At 36.6% G+C, this 24,700-nt stretch overlaps 1 protein-coding gene across 6 annotated transcripts in view; it reads left to right on the top strand.

The window, feature by feature from the left end:
* The first annotated feature begins 7,369 nt into the window (after positions 1-7,369).
* Positions 7,370-24,700, top strand: part of SYT1 (synaptotagmin 1) — a 1,216,262-nt gene continuing 1,198,931 nt past the window's right edge. For all 6 annotated transcript variants that reach the window (XM_061204233.1, XM_061204230.1, XM_061204232.1 and 3 more), the window contains exon 1: positions 7,370-7,478. The gene's annotated coding sequence lies outside the window, so the exon portion shown is untranslated. The remainder of the gene's footprint in view (positions 7,479-24,700) is intronic.

Here is a 24,700-nt window from a genome sequence, read left to right as displayed (position 1 = left end):
AGATTAAACAAGAAAAGGTAGATAGTAAGGGACTTGAAGCCAGCTAGCTATCATATCTTTTTAGTTGTCTTTGTTCTTAGAATTCTATTCATAATTCAGTGCCTTGAACATAATAGGTGTTCAATTAAAGGTGCTGAATAGATAAGGAGAGTCTTATAAGGGCCGCAAGAAAAGGTACTTATTAATTAATCATTTTTATATTTAAAAACCACTTTAGCCAAAGAACATTATTATTGGGACCATGAAATGAGAATAAATTTATTTCCAGGGCCACTTGGAATAATCTTCCAAAATTTGTTTACCACAAGAGAAACTACCTCTTATGGAATTTCTGAACTTAACTGTATTTACTGTTTGCTAGAGAACGTATGGGAATGCCAATTTTTGCCACCTATTTTAAAGATATGTCCTCAATCAAGAATAAATGAAACACATCTGTGGATGCATTCAACAAATAGTTTTAAGAAAATAATCATTCCCAATTTATTTTTAGGAAAAAATGTAACAGAAAATTTCCTTCCTCTTGATTTACCTCAATGACCTCAAAGTAACAAGTGCAGAAAACATCCGCAAAGCCAATAAACTGTCTCTATTAATGCGCTTACGCATTTCATCACCTTATGCTTTCACCCATTATCCAAAATGTGGATAATTTTTATTCGCATTTCAAATCAAAAGATTATTTCTTTTAAGGATGCTTTTAAGTGATGACCATAAGAAGCACATTGTATAGTTTGTTACATTACAAGATGGAAAAACGCTTCCATCTGAGCTCATTCACCTCACCTAAGTTATAACAGAGGCTGCAAACTAATATCTTCTTGACTGATAAGGTACTAAGTGACCTACCAATGATTTTTTTAAAATTGTAATTGCTTACTGTATTAGTTTTCTGTTGCTGGGTAACAAACAACCACGTAGCTAGTGACCTAAAATCACACCCATTTATTATCTCACAGTCTGTAAGTCGTAAGTTAGGCTGGGCTCAGTTCAGTTCTCTGCTTAGGGTCTCACAAGACCAAGATGAAAGTGTTGGCTAAGATGAGCTCTTCCTGAAGGATCTGAGGAAGAATTTGCTTCTAAGCTCATTCAGGTTGTTGGCTGAATTCAGTTCCTTGTGGTTGCAGGACTGAAATCCCTATTTTCTTGCTGGGACCACTCTCAGCTCCTAAAGGCTTCTGGGTTCTTGGGCATGGCCTTCTATAGCTCCGAAGCCAACAAAGGCTGTCATATCTACCCTTGTCCTGCTTTCCCCCTCTGATGCTATGTCATTAGATTAGGTCAACCTTTTGCCCCATAATATGAAAGTCATGGAAAAAGTATCACATTAACAGATCCTATTCACATTCAAAGGGGATGGGATGATACACGGAAGGTCATTGGAGTCATTCTTAAAATTATGCCTGCCATATTTACCAACATTTAAACATCAGGGTACTTCATATAGATATCCAGAAATCTGGTTTCTCTTAAAAGGAGAATTTCCAGCAACATTGGGTCACATTCCACCATTACAATTGGCTAGACCTGACAAGTGATAGCCTCTTTCAGAAGAGCATTCACCAATCGCCATTCATGTACATCCACCCACTTTCACTCTGTACATATTTCTGTTTTCAACAACTGCCTTACAAAATAAACAATACTGCAACACAACCTTCCTGACAGAGTACATATTCATACCTCTTCAAACCTAAATTTATCCTGGAAACTCAATGATATCTGCGCTTTGACAATAACAAGATAATCTCAAGCTGGCACTGATGTTCCTTTGCCTCTCAAGACTGATTCTTGTAATAACATTTCAATAAACTTAGTAATTCTGAGCATGTACCATCTTTTGGTCTGATAAGTGAATAATAGTGCACAAATTAAATGCTACCACTGAGTTAGCCCATGCAAAAGACACAAATGTACTCTCAGTGGACAAATGTATTCCTGTGTAATCATGACAGCAGCAGAAAATGGAATCTGTCATAAAAAATAAATCATCCAAGAGTCAGACCATGTTCACACAACTCAGAACTAAATTTCATTTTCCTTGTTCTTCAGCTGAGAGTCTAAACACTTATAAAACAGTCTGACAGATCACATTGTTCATCAAAGTTGGATTCTACAGCCTCAGAATTCAGATGTCTGAAACCGTGGCAGCTGGGAGACCCACTGCTTCTTGTGTGCTGGTCTCTCTGTGATCACACCTTCATTCAGTTAGGTTTTCCAGTTTCAGAAGGCACAGAGTGCAGAGAGGTGGTGCAAAGCCTGCTGGCTGCTTGTTTTGGGGGGAGTATGGGAGGGAAGTCTGGAGGTGATAAGGGTTGAAGTAATGGAATTAGCTAAAGGTTGTTGTGGAGGTGCTACTTGTCAGGGTAAGACATTCAGAAATTATCTTATGGCAGCCAGGGAATCTCATTTAGGGCAACAGAAGAGTACAGTAGTTAGAAGTCAGCCTTTGGAGCCAGACTATGTGGGTTCAAATCCCACCTCTGCCACTTCCTAGCTATATGACTTGGGGTGAATTATTTTTATACTCTGTCTTAAAATCTTAATGTAAAATGGGGACGACAATGAAGATGTGTTAATATATTTACAGCATTTAGAACAGTGCCTGATACATAGTAACAATCCAGGATATGTTAGCCATCACTACTACTCTAACAATCCATGTTGGGGCTAACACTGAGATAAAAAAAGGAAATAAGAAACCACAAATAAAACTTGTTGGAAAATAACAAACAAGTTTTATCCCTTTAAATATGTATATTAGCTTCCCCTGCGCTGCTGGGAAGAGGCACACTTGAGTTGCCTCGGTTAATTAGACTTTATTTTAAACCTATTTTGCTTCTTTCTGCCTCAGGTCTAATGTTTATGCAAGACTTACTGCCATATAGCTCTTCATCTCTTTGCTTCTGTTCTCTCTACTAACTTATTTTCTTGCTAAGTGCTTCACATTTAAATGTAAAGAAAGGATGTGAGTGGTTTTCCCAATCCCCATTAAGTGTAGCTCTTTCAGCTGTGCCTAGCATGGCAGAGAAAACACTTGTAAACCTGTGTTTCCCCTACTGCATGCTTGTGAAGGTAGGTTGCAGACAAATACATTATTTTGCTGTCTCTTCTGCTTTTAAGGTCATTGGTGCTTCAGGTTGTGGTGATGAAGAGTCTGTGAGAGAAAAGACAGAAGGGACAACAGCTTTATTGCCAAACTTTTCAACAATAGCAATGAGGAACGAATAGCTAATTTACTCAGGGGTCGTTGACTCAAAGAACGGCTCTTGTGAAAGCAACATATTGTAGGTGGCGTGGGAGAAGGGGAGAAAGCAGGACATGGAACGGCATAGAGGATGGGAATAGTTCTTCTGTCAGAATAATGAGAGGCTCAGGAATGTTTCATAATATTAGAGAATAGAAGAAGATGGGGAATTTTAGTAAGAGTTCTTGTTGACTATGTACATGGATCCTTCTTTTGTTCTTTGAGAGATTAGGCAAAGGTTGGAAACATCATTTGAACCATGCTTCTTTGATTGTGAAAATTCCCTAGCCTAACCATGTGAAACACAGTTTAAATAGGATTATACAAGGGACAGGCAAAGAGGAGTTTGGGCACGGACATCACTCTGAGGCTCCCTAGAAGGGAACAGTTTAATTAGATTATTCAGTACAGCAATGGATCCTGGAATTCCAAACACCATGCTGATTCTGTTACCTTCTTTGTGAGCATAATAGGAATTTAATTACTTGACAAAGGACTTTTTTCAAAATATGAAATTATAAAATAACATTTGGCAACTAACAGATGTTTTAAATGCATACCTTTTGAAATCAATAAAAATTGAACTAGTTACTTGCATTTGGTTTCTAAATGTGCCCTCAAGAGATCTTGTGTTCAAATGTATAGATGCTCTAGGCAGTAGAGAGCTGTGATTAAAACATCTGGTCCAGACAAAGATTGAAACAAATTCAAGTGCGGGCTTTTCCACTTATTAGCTCCATTGCTTTAGATAAGTTAACTTGTACAGTAGATTTGCATTATGTACACAGATTCTTTGATATTCTTCCCTTCAAGAGTTGGAGCCCAGTTTCCCTCCAGTTGAGCTTCTGCTGAATGTAGTGACTTACTTCTAATAAATAAAGAGAAAGTGACGCGTTTGGATTTAGAGAGTAGGTCATAAAAAGCACTTCGACCTCCTCTCTTGGATTGCATGCTCTAGAGAAACCCAGTTGCCATGTGTGAGAACACAGCAAGCAGCCCTATGGAGAGGTCCATTTGGTGTGAAGCCAAGGCCTTCTGCCAACAACCTTGTGAGTGAGCCATTTTAGAGTTAATCCTTTAGCCCCTGTCAGGCCTTCAGATGACTGCAGCCCCAGCAAACATCTTCACTGCAGCTTCATGAAACCTTGGACCAGAGCCACCCAGCTAAGCTGCTCTCCAATTCCTGACCCATGCAAACTGTGTGAACAAAAAAGTGCTTATTGTTTTAAGTTACTAAATTCTGTGGGTAATTTTTGTTACACAAGAAGTCATTTGGGTAATATATGGAAGCCAGCGTTTGACAGGGGTTCCGAAAAAACATATAACTGTCCTGGCCATTACAGTAACTGCTAGCCACATGTGGCTATTTAAATTTGAATTAAAGTTAAATAAAATTTAATATTCAATTGACCAGTCACATTAGCTACATTTCAAGTAACTCTATAGCCACATGGGACTATTGTATTGGATAATGCAGATATGGAACATTTTCATTATCACAGAAAGTTCAATTAGTGTTTCTCTAGAACAATGAGGCTCAAATGGGAACCTGCAAAGACTTAGGAAAACATGGATACATTTTGTGATCTTTATTTGGATTTAAATATTTGAGATGTTTGGCATGATGATTATTTTTTAAAAAAATGCATTCCAGATCATTTGGACCACTGTCTTAAAGCCAAATATTGCTAACTGATTTCAGTTCGTGATTTAAGACCTTGAATTTGGATGTTTATAATGGAGTTCCAACCAGGCAGTGCTACTCTAAATGTTGAGGGCCGTTGATAAAAGAACAGAGTTTAAGTCTCTGCATAAACAATGGGCACTTAAGATGTCTGTGATATCAACCCATGGTGTCAAACATGCTGACTGAAAGTTCAGTCATGGGAAAATTGGTTTATCAGCATAACACACTGAGCAGTCAGTGATTCACTTTAAGCAAAACAGCATTCTCTACATATGAAATTTATCCTCTTAATTTGACTATTATTGATTATATAATTTTGTGTGTATTTGTAATTATCTTTGACCTTATAAATGGATAGTGGCTATACATGCAAATATAGTGTTATACTTAACCATGGTTGTCCCATTGTAAAAAATTATTATGATCATACTGAGATTCCATGATATTTTCCTCCTTTAAAAGTGTACCTCTATGACTCAGATTTGGAAAACAAAAATCCTAGAGATATTCCATTCTTCTCAATTTGCAATTCCTAATTTCTGTGTATCCGAGTATAAATTCTTGAGCAAAAGATCCTGATTGGCCCAGCTTGAATCATGTATCCCCACTTGTCCAGTGAGCTATGATTAGGATGGCAGGTTCACACTAGTTAAATATTTCTCTCAGGCCAACTCATATTAATTGAGGTACTTTACAAAGAAGAAAAGCTGGGGAGATACCCCCAAGTTGCCATCTACAACGCTATTAACCATTTGAGATGAGAATCATGCCTGGAAAAGAAGTCTAGTTTTCCTTTCAGTTAGCAGACTTACATTTTACCCGAGCCTTCACAGAAAAGAATACCTAAGCCTGAATGACCGGGCTGGGGGTACTTATTTTCTGCACAGTAACAAGCCCATGAGGGAGGTATTTTTAAATGGGGAACCTCTCCTTGCACTTCACAGCATATCCAGTAGGTGGCCCTGCCTACGCTTTTGCAAATGCCCGTGAATACAAGCGCTTCTTTGATGGTGCATTTCATTAGCTCTGTGAGACACCTAACTACTTGCAGAGAACAGGCTTCTAAATAGAGAAAGGCTTTGATGAATGCAGTAGCATTATATTAAGTTATCGGCATACCTTTTGTTATGTTGATTGTGCCCTGATTTTTATTTGAACCGGATGAAAAATAAAAAGGACTGAATTTCTCCCTCAGCTATGCCCGTTTAATTCTTTCCAAGAGCTCACAGAGCTAGGTCAACCCTTGCTGGGTAAAACAGGTTGGCCTTGGGGCATGCTGTTTTCTCCAGTGTCCTCTTTTCCTGCGTCGTGGAGTGGCCTTGAGAAATGCCTCTCCCTGCTATTTATGGGGGCAACCAAACTGCCTTTAGTCACTGCCAATCTCAGTTTCACTGCTCTTGATTCCTCTTTTCCTCCTCTCCTCCCTCAAATCCATTTGCAAAAGGCTTCTGTCATCTTCCACTCTGCCTTGTCACCTTCCCAGGTTCCTGCATTCTTCATCCTTGCTTAGTTTATTTCCCTTTAATTTAAAACCATATCTATTTTTCACTTAGCCTTTTGAGAAGTCTCTCCAGGTTTTTCCTCTTGAAGGTGTTGCAATTAGCTTTTTTAAGTGCTACTGACTTCCCATTGGTGGCATCCATTTAGATGGTAATGTTATCTTTGTGACATGTTTATTCAAAGGGGGAACAGGGCCTGCCTTCAGAGGTCTGAAAGGCAGGAATTCCCATTTTCTCACAAAATTATTTCCTGAAACTTAGAATAAATCAGATCTTCTTGAAATGCATCCTATTTCCCATAGGAACAATTGTAGGACTGGGTAAGTCACATAGGTGATAACAGACACTTAGTTATGTAAAACACATTTGGGTCACATTCAAGTTCCTAGCAATTCTAGAAGAGTTAGAACAAATGCACCTGATTCTTTGGGGACCCCAGTAAGAAATGAAGTGAAATGAAATCTTACTATGTGTTATATAGTATTAGCTCTCTCATTTCAGTTTTTTTAATAATATTTTGTATGTGTGTCTCAACACTCATAACTAGAATAGAAACAGTGGATTAGGTTAAGGTACTTAGCATAATGCCTTCTACCTCCATAATGATTTAAAATAGTAAAGTTAGGTGGAAATGCTCTAAATAGGCACACTTGAATCAATCATGCTTGTTTCTAGTACAAAGATGTCTCATATTCCTTAAAATATTGTCAACAGCCAAACTCTGCACACTGAGTGAAAAAAAAAGCAGAAAGATGAGTTTATTACAAGGGTTTCAACCTGCAAGCTGAGAAATTCAAGGCTACAGGAGCAATGAGTTCTGAGTTGCTCACAGCCTAGGGAGTTTTTATGGGATACACGTGGAAGTTACTTGGCTTTTTCAGCTGATTGGTTGCCTGGTGGTCTCCTTCCTCATTTGGAACCCGGTAGCTGAGTCAGGGGAGCAAGGAAGTCCAGAGATGGCGTAAACAGACTTGGCATTTGGGGACTGGCTGGCATCCTCTGCTGATTTCTGAGAAGCGCTGTAAATTCCTGCAACTTCTGTTCGGTAAAGTTAACTTTCATTTTCTTTAATGCGCCTGCATTGCTTTAAATGGCCAACTCCATTTTGTCTCAGACGTAAGCAACTGTGTTTTAGTTTGGTTCAACAACGTTAAAAAAATAAAATTCTACCCATGTGTAGAACTGGGTCACTGGGCATGAAGGATCTATTGAAATTTTATATTGGTAAAAAAACAGAATTCAACTGAGAACATTTGAGGATCGTGTTGGCTTTGTTCAGTGATTCGTGAATCGGGCAGCATGCAATCTAGCAGATAGAAAGGAGCTCTGAGGAGCCATACGAAATGAAAGAATTATGGGCAGAACGGAGCAGGAACAAGAAAGTTATACTACACTAAAAATCGTGTTGTTATTGCAAGGTCATGTTCCTTTAAGGGATGGCAGGGGTCTATCCAGCAGCTTACCTAACTAATGCTGATCAGGTGATTCCTAATTGACTGGTTTAAGATTCCATTTCTGAGAGAGAAGAAACTAATAACTCATCTCAGTTTGGCGACACTGGGCTTAGCATAAGCAACTCCATTTTGTGCCTATTTTCTTGTTTTTAACAATATGCTTGCTAAAGTAAACATCAATTAAAATCACCAAATGGTATTTTTATTGATATTTTAGATTACAGAAGATTTATTTTAAAGGGCCATATCTTTTTTTTTTTTCCTGGACAAATAACAACTTTATTTGTCCACACCAGGATTAAGTTACTTAACAGAGAGACAGAGGGTGGTGGGAGGTTGGCATCCACAGCACCATTTATGTCACGGGCTTCTGGAGGCACAGCATCACTCCTACCGTGGTACCACGTAAAGAGCCATATCTTTTGATTGTTGATTCCTTTTTAATAAACTATCCAAAGGAGTTTGTACAGATAATTTCCCCATAGTTAATGTTTGGAGTCTTTTTGTTGACCTTTTAGTGGCATTCACATCTGTGGTCATGCTTTTCAAAACAATATCTGAAAGACTGAATATATCAGTAAAGTATTTTAATAGTTAATGTGAGTTCTTAGAATGCCTTTTGGCAATGAATATATTCTTACGTTTTGTAGTTAAATTGACAATCAATTTATTAGAGTTCCACATTCAAAAATCATGTTTTCCTTTGGCCTTTAAGCTATTTTTCACAAATTTTATCTTGTCACGTATAAATCTAATAAATTCTATTTGAGAAAGCACAGTCACCTCTCCTCTTTTACTTATCCTTTAATTAAATTTGATTAGCTCAAGTCTAATGGTTTAAACTCTCTTAAACAATGAATTCCTTGAGCAACTTCGTTAATTAAATCCCCTAAAATATTTTAAACAGAATTTATAATTTTAATATCTTCAATTTTTAAGCACGAACTTGACAAACCCTTGGTGTCTGAAGATGCCAAAAATGGTTTACCTGCTCCTTGCCTGAGTTTGAAACCTATTTATTTATTTTTTAGTTGATTAATTTAACAAATACTTTTATAGTGCTTACTCTCTCAGGCTGCTCTACCCCGTAGTCAAGAAGATCTTTTATTCCCAAGGTTACCAGATAAACAATTCACTCCTCTTCCCCTGGAGGGGAGGAGATGGGACAGGGGAGTTATCCACTGGAGCACCTGCAGATGAAAAGGTGAAATCAAGGGAAACATGTTCCCTCACTCACCCAGTCAACACACACATACTCAAAACCTCTGGTCTTGTATTCCTGTTACTCTTTGGGCTTATTCATTAAAGCTATGCTCAAATAGGGCTCTGACTGTCTCCATCAGTGGGGGACATTGTGTGGCCTCTTCAAAAAAACTCATACCTGATGGTAGAGGAAAGGATGACTTTAAGACTATTACAGTAGGAATCAAGACTGTTGTAAGAAGGGATAGAGAATGAACTAAATTTCACAGAAACAAAAGGTGAGAGAGTTTTAAGCACTGAGCTGAGCTAGAGGGAAAGTACTGGAGGACTTTTGGTGGAGTCGGTCAATGTGATTAAGCCACCTGAGGTTGCTAATTGGTGCTTATCACGAAGTTAGGCTCCTATCCTCTCACAGAGACTGGGAGATTGAGGCTTCATCTTTCTTCCTTTTTTTACAAAATTTATTTTATTGAAGTATAGTTGACTTGCAATGTTGTGCTAATTTCTGCTGTACAGCAAAGTGATTCAGTTATACGTATATATACATTCTTTTTCATATTCTTTTCCATTATGGTTTATCACAGGATATTGAATATAGTTCCCTGTGCTATACAGTAGGACCTTGTTGTTTATTCATTCTATATATAGTAGTTTGCATCTGCTAATCCCAAACTCCCAATCCATCCCTCTCCCACTCCCCCTCCCCCTCCCTCTCCCTCTTGGCAACCACAAGTCTGTTCTCTATGTCTGTGAGACTGTTTCTGTTTCATAGATAAGTTCATTTGTGTGATGTTTTAGATTCCACATATAAGTGATATTATATGGTATTTGTCTTTCTCTTTCTGGCTTACTTCACATAGTATGATCATCTCTAGGTTGATCCATATTGCTGCAAATGGCATTATCTCATTCTTTTTTTATGGCTGAGTAGTATTCCATTGTGTATATATATGTACCACATCTTCTTTATTCATCCATCTGTTGATGGACATTTAGGTTGTTTCCATGTCTTAGCTCTTGTACATAGTGCTGCTATGAACATAGGGGTGCATGTATCTTTTTGAATTATAGTTTTGCCTGGATATATGCCCAGGAGTGGGATTGCTGGATCCTATGGCAACTCTATTTTTAGTTTTCTGAGGAACCTCCATACTGTTTTCCATAGTGGCTGCACCAGTTTACATTCCCACCAACAGTGTAAGAGGGTTTCCTTTTCTCCACACCCTGTCTAACATTTGTTATTTGCAGACTTTTTAATGATGGCCATTCTCACTGGTGTGAGGCGGTACCTCATTGAAGTTTTGATCTGCATTTCTCTAATAATTAGTGATGTTGAGAATCTTTTCATGTGAGGCTCCATCTTTCTTGATGATTACATTTCAAAGGGATGGCTCTGCATAGGTCCCTGAGAAAAAAAATTCTTTTAAAAAATTTTTTATACAGCAGGTTCTTATTAGTTATCCATTTTATACATGTTAGTGTACACATGTCAATCCCAATCTCCCAATTCAGCACACCACCACCTCCCACCCCCTGCCACTTCCCCCCCTTGGTGTCCATACGTTTGTTCTCTGCATCTGTGTCTCAATTTCTTCCCTGCAAACCGGTTCATCTGTACTATTTTTCTAGGTTCCTTTTATATCTAAAAGGGTCAGAGAAAGGAATAAGTAGAAGATTGTAGAAGATTTATATCTTAAAGGGTCAGAGAAAGGATTAAGTAAATGCTCTAAGAAAAGGGATATCAGGAGCCTATAGTTAGGAAGAAAACTGTCTAAAATTTAGTTAAGCTGAGGAGTTAGACCTCAGGTGGGTGGTGTCATTTCTCACCCATAAGGCTCAGAAGTGGCTAAAAACAGTAGCCCAATAAATCAAATCTGAGTCACTCTGTACCCAAGGAGAAAGAATGAGAAAGAGGCAGCTATTCTCTTGTCCAGGCTAATATTTAGGGGTGCCTAAGGGCTATTTGTGTAATAGATCACCGTAGATCTAATCTCTTCTTTAATGTACTTAAAGTTTTCATTACATCCTTTTGCTGCTTCCTCCCATCTCTCAAATGCCACTTCATCCTCTTCTAGGAGGTGCTTAAAGAAGGTAATAAGAACAGAAGTGTATGCTGATACTTGTTATTCTGATATATTTAGTGAGCATTATAAAGGGTGGAATTTTGATTCTTGATTGAAACATAGTATTACAAATTAACTTACTAAGATCTATGTTCTGAAGAAGAGGAGGCATTCCCTTTAAGAAAAATTCATACCTGGAGAGTTTAATCTTTTTAAAAAACTTTCTCCAGCAGTCTTCTTCATGATATACTGAGCTTTTGTACCAACCTGCCATTTAAAATTTCAGTTCTTAGAAGGCAGCTAAACCTAATGAGGGCAGAGTTACCAGTTTTGATTTAATAAAAGCAGTGACCCTCATGTGGAAGGTGAGAAGAGGTGGACTCTATCCATAAGGGAGGAAATTAAAATTTCAAATTTTGATTCATTCTGGAATCCACACTTTTGGGGGCTAAGTTGATAAGATACTTTACCTGAAGAAAAGCCAGATTTAATAAAATGTAAATGTAAGTATATGCTAATTGAAAAAAGTTAGAAAGTGTTAGAAAATCAATTCATTTTGTAAGTGCAGTGGTAAAGAAGGTACTGCAAGGGAATTTATGTAAATATAATAAAGCATTTATCTTGCAAACTTGTTAAACAGCAGTAGGCACTTTAGGAGGTGAAAATAATTAGTTCCTCAGCTCCCATGTGAGCCCAAGTCACTGTTACAATTATATTTGTTTATTACTTCAAAATGACTTTTTATTTCAGTGCAACACAGACCTAGAAACCTATAATCACATCACATTTTTGCTAATAATTTTTGTTTGTATTTAATGTACAAACAATAAATTCCCATCTTTCATAATGTTATTGACCTTTTATCTCTCCTTAAGAAGACACAGTAGCACTGAGAGTTATCTTCTTGTAGACAAGATCATTTTAGAAACAACCACTCCTCTCCCTAGCCCCGCTCTAATACATTATCTAAATTTCACTCTGTGATTTTATTTTTTTTAGAATGGACATAAGACCTTGTCACTCCCTTTCTTAAAAGTCTTCTAAGGCTTCACAATTATCCAGCATAAACTTTCAGTAAGGCTACTTATAACTCGTAATTAATCAAAAATCATCCTACACTAATTGCCCCCACCTTGAACTTTGCATTCAATCAGATGAACTCTTATGTGCCCTTAAACATGTTGCCTATGTTACAGAACACAAGTTCATGTGCCCAATGCACAGTAAGGCCAAATAAAACAAAATGTCAGAGTTTAGAGCAGAGAAAGTTTTGTTGCAGGGCCAAGCAAGAAAAATGGGTGGCTCATGCTCAAAACCCCTGTACTCCTTGATGGTTTTCTGGGAGATTTTATAGGCAAAATTTCGGGTAAGGGCTGCAGGGTGTGTGACTTTCTTCTGATTGGTTGGTGGTAAGGTAACAGTGCGGTGCTCTAGGAACCTTGTGCTCAGCCTGAAGTTACCATCCTCCACCTGGGTGGAGGTCTTAGTTCCTGTAGAAGAATTCAAAGATATTGTTATGTATATCCCTTGAGGAGGAACTGGGGCCGGGGCCCAAGGCTACACTATTGTTTCTTGATTGTTCCTCCTTTGTTTATTCATCCCCTCCCTTCCGTGATTAGGTGATTAGCTACTGTTTGAATTTGCTCTTTAGTGTTCAGGAAGGTCTAGGAGGCTGAAGCTTTTATCCTGCAAATAAGAAGCGGGGGACAGGAAAGGCTTTGTACCTAGGAGAGCCCCACAGGGTCTTGATCGGTTTCAATCACATTGGCCTTAAGTTCTTCCTACCCCCAACTTCTTTTTCACCCTAGGCCTTCGCAAGTGCTAATCCCTGTGTTCAGAACACTTCTCACATCTTCCTGTCTTGTTAATTCATTTTCACTATTCACATCTCAGCTTAAGTCTAACTTTTCCAGTAGCCTTTCTTGAGTTCTCCAAACAGTTCAAATTTCCCCCTTTTGTGACTTTTCCACCCTAAACACTACATACCTTAGCACCATGGTAGGCTTCTTTATAACACTTTACATAGGCACCAATTTGTTACTCCAAAAGTTAATCACTTATGACCATGTTTAATAGATAAAACTTTAATTTGGCTAAGTGCACAGGAATGCAAAACCAGTACTTAGAAAATTATAGGTTTCGAGGAACTGTTACAACCCAAGGAAAGAATTTTAGGAGTTATTCTAGACTTCTAGGCAGCTCTAGACTGCATGTTGAGAGCAATGTGAATTATGCTCAGTAGAAACAAATAAATAAATAAATATCCTTGTTCCTCTGCCTATCACCACAGAAAGATGTGTTATCAGAGAAAACAGGAAATTAAACATAGGAACCATTCAATATCTTTGCTTGACTAGATTCACCAAACCAAAATGATTTCATCAAATGAGATTTGTTGCTTGACCTAGAAATATTTGTGCATAATCAAAAATTCTCAGTGTAGATAGCATATCTCCAGGTGCTAGAAACAGGAGGATATATACAGCATAGCCCTCACCTTCAAAATACCACAAAAGTACGGGAGAAAGCAGTTATCTGAAGATAACTTTTAGACAATGCAGATTACTATGATTAGCATAAGAAAGATAAAAATAATAGTGCTCTGGAAGAGAACATTTAAATTACAACTGGATTAATAAAGAGTTTAAATTAATGGTTGCTGGGTCTAGACCATCATTTCTTTTTTGCTGTTGTTACCGTTATTAAGCTAAAATGCACACTTTTAAATTAAAAGCCCGTAATTTATTCAGATTGTTATTCTTTAAATCAAAGAATATTCATACAAATATTATAGCCCTTATATAATACTGTATTTGCTTGTTTGTCTTCCTGCCAAAGTATGAGATCCTAGTGGGTGTATTCTCATTTGTCTATAGGTATATAATTTTCAAATGAATAAATAAATGTTTGAGTGAATAAAAAATGAAGATGAGGGTAAGAAGTGTGGATAAATTTCAGTTTCCTCACAATTTTGCCTTGTTCTGAATCTAGTCCTATCACTAAATATATTTACATTCTGATACAGACCCATATCAGAATCAGAGAATTTTTATTGGAAACTCATAGAGGTAGAAGGTTTTTTAACTTTTTTTTTTTTTTTAATTAATGCTCTTGAATTCTGGTGGAGACAGAAAGGTTTGAGGGGCCACAGTATATGCCAAGAGATGCAGAGACAGGAGTAAAGAGAAAAATAAGACAGAAAGTTGGGCTTGAAGACTCACAATGAGAAAAGTAAATACCTTCTACTCTGACATCACTCCTGGGTTTATATAGCAAAGTGCAGAAGAAGCTCCCAGGCATAGTCAGACAGAAGTCAAGTTATGGCATATTAAAATTGAAAGCAGTAAAAGTTATTATCAAAAGTCAACTTTGTCTTCTATTACCACTTCTTTTATTGACATCCTGGTATTTATAATTAAGAATTTTCCTAAATTTCAAAGCTTGTTTTTGTTCTTAAGACAGCAGTTTGCGAGCACTTTATATTAAATGAAAGAAAAAAAGAAAGCTCACGTAAGAACCTGCTTTAATTTTTTCTTTTAATAAATTTTCCACTTGTACATGGAAACACTAAACCTTGGAGAGAATTTAAAAGTCTGTCCTATAAACATAACTCTCCAATGTCAGTTATGTTTCTTTGACTACCAGCAAACAGAACTTGATTTTGGTGTCTTGAACAACAACAACAAAGTATTTATTAGGTAGCTATGGGCAGCGGTGTATACACTCACAGGGAAAGTTGAACAACCAGGACTCTTAAAGGATAAATCATAGGATAGTTCCAATACTTTGGGTTGCAAAAAGAAACAATTAGATTTATTTTGGACATTGCTCTTGGGATAAATCAAGAGTCCAATCATTTTTGTTTTAAACCTTTTATTTTGAAGTAATTTTAGACTTACAGAAAATTTGCAGTTTCCATACTCTTAACCACATTGCAACTACTAATACCAGGACATGAACATTAGTGTAAGGTTATTAACTGAACTAAAGACCTTATTTGAATTTGACCTGTTTTTCCACTAATGTTTTCTATCTGTTCCAGAATTCCATCCAGGATCCCATTTTGCTTTTAAATTTTATTTCTCCTTAGTCTCCTGCAGTTTGTAATAGTTCCTCAGTTTTTCCTTATCTTTCATAACAGTCGTTTCTTGTCCTTCATGATCTTGATACTACTGAAGACTATTCATCAATGACTGTCAAATCTTCTTCAATTTATGGATGTCTGAAGTTTTCTCATGATTGAATTGAGGTTATGTGTTTTGACAAGAGTATCACAGAAATGATATTATGTCCTTCTCAGTGCATCATATCATGGGGTTCATGATATTGATAAGTTTCTTTACTGGGGATGTTGACCTCGATCACTTGCTTAAGGTGGCTTCTGCCAGATTCCTCCACTGTAAAGTTAATATTTTTTCCTTTGTAATGATGAATATCTTTGGGTACTAATTTGATACTGTGCAAATCCACTTTCTCTTCAAGTGTTTAATCAGTAATTCTAGCTTTTATCTGTTGATCTTGTCTGCAACAGTTATTACTGGGGTGTTTGCCAGTGGTGATTTTATATTTCCCTTTATATTTTTAATTGGACTTTTGTATTAAAGAGCTATCTCTTCTTCCTTATGCATTTATTTAATTGATTGTATATTTGTATCAATATGGACTCATGGAAATTTATTTTTTATGGGTTATAACTTAATACTTTTTTTTGTTTGTTTTTTGTTTTTGAGGGAGGGGGCTCAAATTATTCTAGTTTTGGCCATTATGAATTGCTTCAGATTGGTGCCTGTTTTTGAGAAGTATTTTTTTGAATACTTTCATACTATCTGATATTACATAATTTTTAGTTTTATCTTATATTTCACTGCCCCAGTTCTGGAATCAACTATTTCCCTAAGGATCCCTGGTTCTTTTTATTGGAGGATAGTGTTTAGAAACCAAGATCTGGACACTATGTGTGCTCATTGCTACTGGGATGTCATATATATATATACACACACATATACATATATATATATATATATACACACACATACACATATACATATATGTGTATACTAATTCAGGCATACTCAAATATCTATATATAGGTATCCATCTCCTTGTATATATACTAAAACCATGAATTTTCTCTGAGATATTGAATTCCAATTTAATAAAAAGTGTTCATTTTTAGATTTCTTCCTTTGCTCCAACAGTGAGAAACCTGGCTCTTATTATCTCCCATATGGTTACCTATTTGTTTAAATCTAGTATACCCATAGATAGTTTCTGAACTCCTAACTTATATCCCTGTGAGAAAGATTTTTATCAACTAGATAACAACGCTTATGTACAGTTTTTTGGTCATGCTATATCCGGTTTAGACATTGCTTTCCAAAGTTACCTGGGTTAATTTTTCTCTTCCCTATCACAAATGAATGTGGCTACTATTCATTTGTAATACATTTAGAGTTCTTTTGTAGTATTTGTATCTGTTTTGGGTTCTTACCCATTTTGGTTGGTTTTATTGTTTTTGTTTGTTTGTTTGTTTGTTTCCTTTTTTGAGTATGTGAAACATTGCTATGGGTCTCTGTGTTAGAGCTATGCAAAAAATATATCTACTCAGAGAAGCATCACTCCCTCCTGTTCCTGCTACCTTGTTCCCATTTCCCACTTCTTACAACAATTTTCACCAGTCCTTATAGGTAATACGTTGTTTTTAATTTCTGGTTTAACCTTCCAGTATTTATTTCACACAGATGAACAGATAATGTGTGTATTTTCTTATATTCCTTTTCTTTCTTAAGTGAAGTATGCATACTCTTTTGTGCTTTGTTTTTTTCACTTAACGGTATATTTTTGAAATCATTCTGTATCAGTTCATAAGTGTATTCCTAATTCTTTTATTACAGCTGCATAAGACTCTGTTGTATAGATGTGCTAGAGTTTACTCAACCACTTTCCTATGTATGAACATTTAGGTTGTTTCAATATTAAGTAATTACAAACAATGCTACAATGAATGACCTTATGCATATGTATTTCTGTATTATTGGAAGAGTATTTTGAGGGTAGATTCCTAAAAGTGGGATTGTTGGTCTGAAAGATATGTGCATATATACTTTTGTTAGGCATGTTAATTTCATTGTAGAAGGGCTATATATATTTGCATTTCTATCAGTAATGTATGAGAGTGTCTTTTTCCCCATAGTCTCACCAACAGAATGTTCTGTTGTATTTTAAAATTTTTTCCAGTCTCTAATAGATCAAGAATGACATCTTGCAATTCTCTCATTATGAGTGAGCTTGAACATTTTCTCCCTATTTGAGGAGAATTTTTTATATCTTTTTTTTTTTTTTTTGAGAAGTGTCTGTTCATTTTTTTTGACATTTAAAATATTTTTTATTTATTTATTTATTTTTGGCTGTGTGGAGTATTTGTTGCTGTGCACGGGCTTTCTTTAGTTGCGGCCAGCGGGGGCTACTCTTTGCTGCAGTGCGCAGGCTTCTTATTGTGGTGGCTTCTCTTATTTCAGAGCCTGGGCTCTAGGCACACGGGCTTCAGTAGTTGTGGCACACGGGCTCAGTAGTTGTGGCGCATGGGCTTAGTTGCTCTGCAGCATGTGGGATCTTCCCGGACCAGGGCTCAAACCTATGTCCCATGCATTGGCAGGCGGATTCTTAACCAGTGCACCACCAGGGAAGTCTCCATATTTTTTGACATTTTTATTGAGTTTTTGGTTTTTTCCCTTTAATTTTAAGATTTTTAAAAAAATAAGCTAGGGATATTAGCCGCCTATCTGTGGTGTATGTTGTAAATAGTTTTTCCTAGTTGGTTAGTTTCCTTTAGGCTTTGTTTATGGTGGTTTTTTCCATGCAAATTAAAAAAAAAATGTTGTCAAACTTACTTGTCTTTTTCTTATTGCCTCTGAATTTTGAGTCATAGTTAGAAAGCCTTTCTCTATGATGAAGTTAAAGAGGAATTCATCTGTGTTTTCTCTTATTATTTGTGGTTTAATTTTTTTCATTTAGGTTCCTAATCCATTTGGAGTTTATTCTTATTTAAGGTGTGAGATATGGGTCCAATTTTATCTTTTTTTTTTTTTTTTTCCAAATGGCTCCTTAGTTGACCCACCACCATTTATTTAAAAACATCCATCTTTACCCAGGAATTTGGAATGCTGTCTTTGTCATATATTAAGTTGCCATGTGCATTTTTTATAAATTTATTGATTTATTTATTTAGACTGCATTGGGTCTTCATTGCTGTACACAGGCTTTCTCTAGTTGTGGCGAGTGGGGGCTACTCTTCGTTGTGGTGCGTGGGCTTCTTATTGCGGTGGCTTCTCTTGTTGCGGAGCACGGGCTCTAGGCACGTGGGCTCAGTAGTTGTGGCTCATGGGCTCTAGAGTGCAGGCTCAGTAGTTGTGGTGCATGGGCTTAGTTGCTCCGTGGCATGTGGGATCTTCCCAGACTAGGGATTGAACCCATGTCCCCTGCATTGGCAGGCGGATTCTTAACCACTGTGCCAACAGGGAAGTCCACCATGTGCATTTGTATCCAATTATGGACTTTAATAACTCCATAGGGCTCATAATTTTTCTTTAGCCATTTTTTTCATGTGATTCTTGCATGTTTGTTTCTCCATATGAACTTTATTAGCAATTTGTCTGACTGCAAAAAAGCATTTTTATTGGAATTGTATTAATTTTATATATTAACTGAGGGAGAACTGACATCTTTATGTCGAGGTACTCTATGCAAGAAGAGGAAATGTCTATTTCAAGTCTATTTTTGTGTCTTTTGGATTGTTTCACAATTTTCCTCATAGAGATCTTATACATTTTATGTTAAATCTATTCCCAAGTATTCTATCTTTTAAAATAAGATTTTAAATGGGTTTTTCTCTATCTTTATGTCCTTTAACTATTTATTACATGTTTATATGAAGACTATTGATTTCTGTATCTTAATGTTATAGTTTGTTACTTCACTGAATTATTTTATTGTTTGAGTTAGTTTATCATTGGTTCTCTGGTGATTTTCAGGTATACTATCATATCATTTGCAAATAAAGATAATATCACTCCTTTGTCCATTCTTATTCTCTTGTCAACTACTTTTGTCTAATTGTATTGGCTAATATTTCTAGTACAATATCAACTAGGAAAAGAGATAGTGGAAATGCATGCAGTATTTCCCCTTTAAATAAGATAATAGCTTAAGGAGTAAGGTACACACATATGTTAAGAAAATATCTATGTCTCAGTTCTTATTTCCTTCAGGCTTTTTTTTTTTAAGCAGTAGTTGGGTGTTGAATTTTGTCAAAGATATTTTCAGCACCTCTGAAGATAATCATAATATTCTCCTTAGATTTAATAATATGGTGTATGATATTAATAGATTTCCTAATATTAAACTAACCTTACATTCTGGGATTAAATCCCACTTGGTCATGGTGTATTATTTTCTTAATGTGGTGCTGGATTCTGCTTACTAATATTCTGTTTAAAAAATTTTCACCATTATTTATGAGTGCAGTTAGTCTTTAATTTTCTTCCCTTGTACTCTTTCTGGATTAAATAAGATTATTATTCTTGCTTCATAAGGGAAATTAGGAAGTTTTTCTTCCTTTTCAATGCTCTATAATAACTTTAGAGTATTAAGACTATCTGGTCTTTGGAAATTTGGTAAAATTCCTCTGTAAAAACCCCTAGGCCTGGTGCTGTTTTATCAGTTTGTTTAAAAAAATTTTTTCTATTTCTTCTAAAAAATGTGTCTGTTTCAAATTTCAAACTTGAATGGGGTCAATAGCGGGGTTTTATTTTGTGAGCCAACTAGAAAATCTTTTTTCTTTTAGTAGGTGAATGTTTTAGGCTGAATTGTGTTACCCCAAAATTCATATTGAAGCCCTAAACTCTATTATATAGAATGGGATTGAATATGAAGATAGAGCCTTTAAGTAAAAGATTAAGTTAAAATGAGCCTGCAAGGGTGGGCCCTCATCCAATCTGACTGTGTCCTTATAAAAAGAGGAGATTAGGGCATAAAAAAGACACCAGGGATGCACATGTAGAGAGGAAAGACCATGTGAGAACACAGAGAGAAGGCAGCCACCTACAAGCGAAGGTCAGAATGAACCAAACCTTCTGACAACTTCATCTTGGATTTCTAGCCTCCAGGACTATGAGAAAGTAAATTTCTGTTGTATAAGTCACCTAGTCTGTGGTGTTTTGTTATGGCAGCCCTAGCAAAGTAATACAGTGAATTAAGCTCATTCACAATTATTTTTGTGACTGATATGTTTGGTCTCAATTCTTCGTGATATGTATAGTTTACTCATTACATGTGTTGCCCTTTGAGAGAATTTCTGTATAAGTTGCATATAGTTTGCTCTTTTATTTAAAAAAATTGGGGGAGTATACAGGAAGGTCTGTATTTTTGTCTAGTGGTAACCTAGTGGTAATCTTTTGAATGCTCTTTATTTAACCCTTTACCACCTAGCTTATCAATTTTCATTTTATTTTGTAAGTATCTTTTAGCACCCACATATCGCCTATACAACAAGGAACTTTTTATATTTTCCTCTTTTTCCCTCTCTTCCCATTTTTAGTTGCAATATTTCTGATTTATCACAATATATAACAGTTGGGTATTAGTCTTACACTCTCACCTCCAACATTATTTTAGTCTTATATGTATATTCCTTTTTTTTTTTTTTTGGCTGAGCCATGTGGCATGTGGGATCTTAGTTCCCCAACCAGTGACTGAACCCATGCTCCCTGCATTGGAAGTGCGAAGTCTTAACCACTGGACCACCAGGGAAGTCCCTTATATGCCTATATTTTAAAGTGCTTACATTCAGTCCTTTTGCTGAAGTTTTCCTCATTATTATTTGGTTGAATAAAGCTCATCCTCTAGTTGGCAGAGGTCAGCAAACTTTTTCTGTAAAAGGCCTGATGGTAAAAATTTGGAGCTATGTAGATCAAGAGACCATAAACTGTTTCTGTCACAACAACTCTATCATAGTGCGAAAGTAGATACAGGCACTATGTAAAGGAATGAGTGTGACTGTACCTTACCAAACAGCACCTTGGGCCATAGTTTGCCAAATAGTACTCTGGTAAATTTCTCAAAAAGGTCTGATTTGTACAGAATTCCCTAAGTTCTTGTATATTGAAAATTGCTCATTGGCTTTGTTTTACATCCTCGTTATTTGAAGGACAGCTTGGCTGGATACAAAATTTTTGGTTAATATATTCTTTCATTGAATTTTTAAAAAATGAAGTCCCACTGTTGCCTTGCTTTTTATGTTTTGAAAAGTCAGATATCTTTATATGACATTTTGCCTGCATGTCTTGAGGATCTTATCTTCATCTTTGAAATTGAATAGTTTTAGCTAGAATATGTCTCAGAATTGATTGATGTGGGTTCACTTTTCCAGGTAATTTTTTGAGTTCTTTCAATGTGTATATTTGGGTCTCTTTTTATATTTCAGGAAAGTTTTCTGGGATTAGAGTTTTGAATATTAACTCTGTTCCATTGTGTTTTTTTCTTTTCCAGTGACTCTGATTATATGTATGTTATTCCTTCTTTGCCTGTCTTCTATTCCACTGCTTTCCTTCAGATCCTTCCTTTTCATTTCTTTCTTTCTTTATGTCATTTTCATTCTCTTGGTTGTTTTCCTGTATTTCTTGAATGTACCTTTAAATTTTCATTTGAGTTGATTCTCCCTTGAGTATTTTAATACATTGTTGTATTTACTCTTTATAAGGACTTAAGTGTTAAGGTGCTAAACTAATATCCACATTTTACACATGAGAAACATGAGACTTTATGCACTGAATAAACTATAGACCTGCTTAAAGCAAGTTCATGAAGTAGAGCCCAGGATTGTTGAGTCCTGGGGAACAACATTTGCACACCAATATGCCATGCTCCATGTCAGTGCAGAACAGAAGGATCAGCATAATAGAGTCACTGTGTATGTCTCTGCAAACACTAGAATGTGAGCTCCAATATCTCGAACAGAGGCTGACACCAAAGTAGATATTGAAAATTGTTGCTGAGTTAATATTTCATGAGTCATGTCCCCATTGAAACTGCAAAACTCCTGATCTTCAGGACACCAAAGAACAGGTGGCGATTGCAGGCTGGCAGTTCTTGTGAGAGTTGATATCTGTACTGACCTGCAAATCACTTCTAAGCCTCCCTATTCTCCCAACACCTAGTTTTTTTCACTTCCCTTCAGCTTTATCCCATCTGCCCTAATAGGCACATCTCTCCCTGACAAAAGGTAACCAAAGCTCTGTTGGAAACTTGGGGGTAAGACTAAGAGCACTAACCAGATAAGTGGTTTGTGATTTGCTCACATGGATTGTTTTGAATCTTTACTAGACAGAGAGGAAACTCTCCTAAAATGATCCCGAGGATTAGACCCTGAAGCAAAAGCCATCTAAGATTATCTGTGGATTTATCTATACTCTTAAAGAACAGAAGACATGTTTGGGGAGGAGGAGGTAGAAATAACCAAATAATTGAGGAATTAACTTTTACAGATTTCTATTCCCCTCTCCATTTTTAAAGATCTCCTTAATTATACAGACCTATGTGGAAACTCTCCTGTCTTTAAATTTGCTTCTTCTCACTTATTTTGCCCCTTACTTGTCCACTGCTTACTGGGGAATGTGTGTAGTGGGAAATGTAGGTGCTTTATGCAGTGAGATCGTACAGTGAAATGTTGAATGTGAACTTCCTTGTACACGAGTCTTCCCCTAGTCAGTCAGAGCATGCACATTGCCTGGAGAATAAGACTGTTGTGGCAGGAGTGCAAAGAGAAAGAGACAAGTTTCAGTGTTTGACTTCCAAATTGGCAGTGACATCAGAAATAATAGTCAGCACCAGGAGACTGCTGAAAGCGCTCAGTCTCCTGTGCCAGTAAGCAGAGAGGGAGACAAGCCAAGGCTTGCAGGCCATTGGTGCCACTTGAGCAAGCTCATTGTGCTCCTGGTGCTGGGGGGCCTCATTAGCAGTTCTTGTCAATGCCAGGAGAGTTTTCATCAAAAACTGCTGCTTGAACTTGTCCAGGAGATGCCCACCTGTGCTCAGAGAATTGGCTGACATTTATTTAAATGTCCTCATAGAGACCACTCCTCCCTCCCCTTTTCTTCCTTCTCCCAGTCCCTTTTTCAATCACCTAGGATCTTTGTAAGTCAAATGCTGAAAAACAGAATGCAGTGGGCAATGAAATGCAGAGATAATAATGTGAAGAGAATGTCCATGGTGTATTACTTAGAGGAGATCAAGCAGTGGTGAAACTCTCAACCGTTATATTGGAGGACTTTTTAATACTTCTGGGTGACAGAACTTCCCTGGTAGTCCAGTGGTTAAGGCTACGTGCTTCCAGTGCAGGGGGCGTGGGTTCAATCTCTGGTGGGGGAACTAAGATCCCACAAACAGCACGGTGCAGCCAAAAAAAAAAAAAAAATCATATCATCTGAATAAAGACAATTTAAAAATAAATAAAATAAAATAAAAGGAAAGACAACTGATGAGATAAAAGAGTGATGTAAGGGCAATGGTGATTTTGCCCTCAGAGCAAACCTATGACTAAACTGGGCCATTACTGGTTGTGATAATAGAACTTCAACAGGAATTTCCATGATGGGCATTATTCACAAAAAAAAAAAAAAAACAAAAAAACAAAAAAACTTTTAGGTGAGAACAGACATTCTGGGGAGGTTGGCTCTTCAAATTATGAGAATCTAGAATAGAGACATTTTTGAGTGTGTGTGTGTGATTTGGGTAGGAGTAAAGAGAAAAGTTGAAAAAGATTTATAACAATATCATGCAGCTGTTCCAGTGGCTGGTGTAAGTTCCAGTTCAATTCAGTTTCAAAGGCCAGAGAACCAGGAGAGTCAATGTCTCATCTCAGGCTGTCAGGTCAGAGTAGAGCACTCTTACTGAGTTCTTTCTCAGCCTTTTTGTTCTATTCACATCTTCAACTGATTGGAGGAGGGCCACCCACGTTAGGAAGGGCAATCTGCTTTACTCCATCTACTGACTCAAATGCTTATCTCACTAAAAAGCACACCCAGGCACACCCAGAATAATATTTGACCAAACATCTGGGCACCCCGAGTTTTTTTTAATTTTAAAATTATGCATGATATGCAGTGTTGGATATTGTGGGAATGGATAGGAGAGACCACATTCTTCCTAGTATTAAGAAATTCTAAATATCTTAATGCAGCTTTATGTAAAGTGTTAAGGTATGGTAGATTTAAAAGGTGTGTTTTGAAAACTTTTTATTCAGTAGAATTATATATCTTTCAAATCAGGTGCAAAATATACCCAGTATTTTGGTTGTTTAGGTTGTTAAAAAATTTGCTTACATTAAAATGGATAAAACTAAATGTTAGTGAAAATTTTCAAAAAAAAAAAAAAAGTTGGTGCATAAAATTAACCATCACAAGTCTACCTCTTTTCAAACTGGTACCCATGCACATCTCCTTAAACCATACTTAATCTCCAAATAAAGAAAAGTCGTAACTCTAACTAACATG

Source organism: Eubalaena glacialis, chromosome 11 (genome assembly GCF_028564815.1).
Source record: "Eubalaena glacialis isolate mEubGla1 chromosome 11, mEubGla1.1.hap2.+ XY, whole genome shotgun sequence".
In the NCBI taxonomy this organism is placed as follows: Eukaryota; Metazoa; Chordata; class Mammalia; order Artiodactyla; family Balaenidae; genus Eubalaena; species Eubalaena glacialis.
The sequence above is the reverse complement of the archived record's forward strand: the minus strand, read 5'-3'. Positions and strand labels throughout refer to the sequence as shown.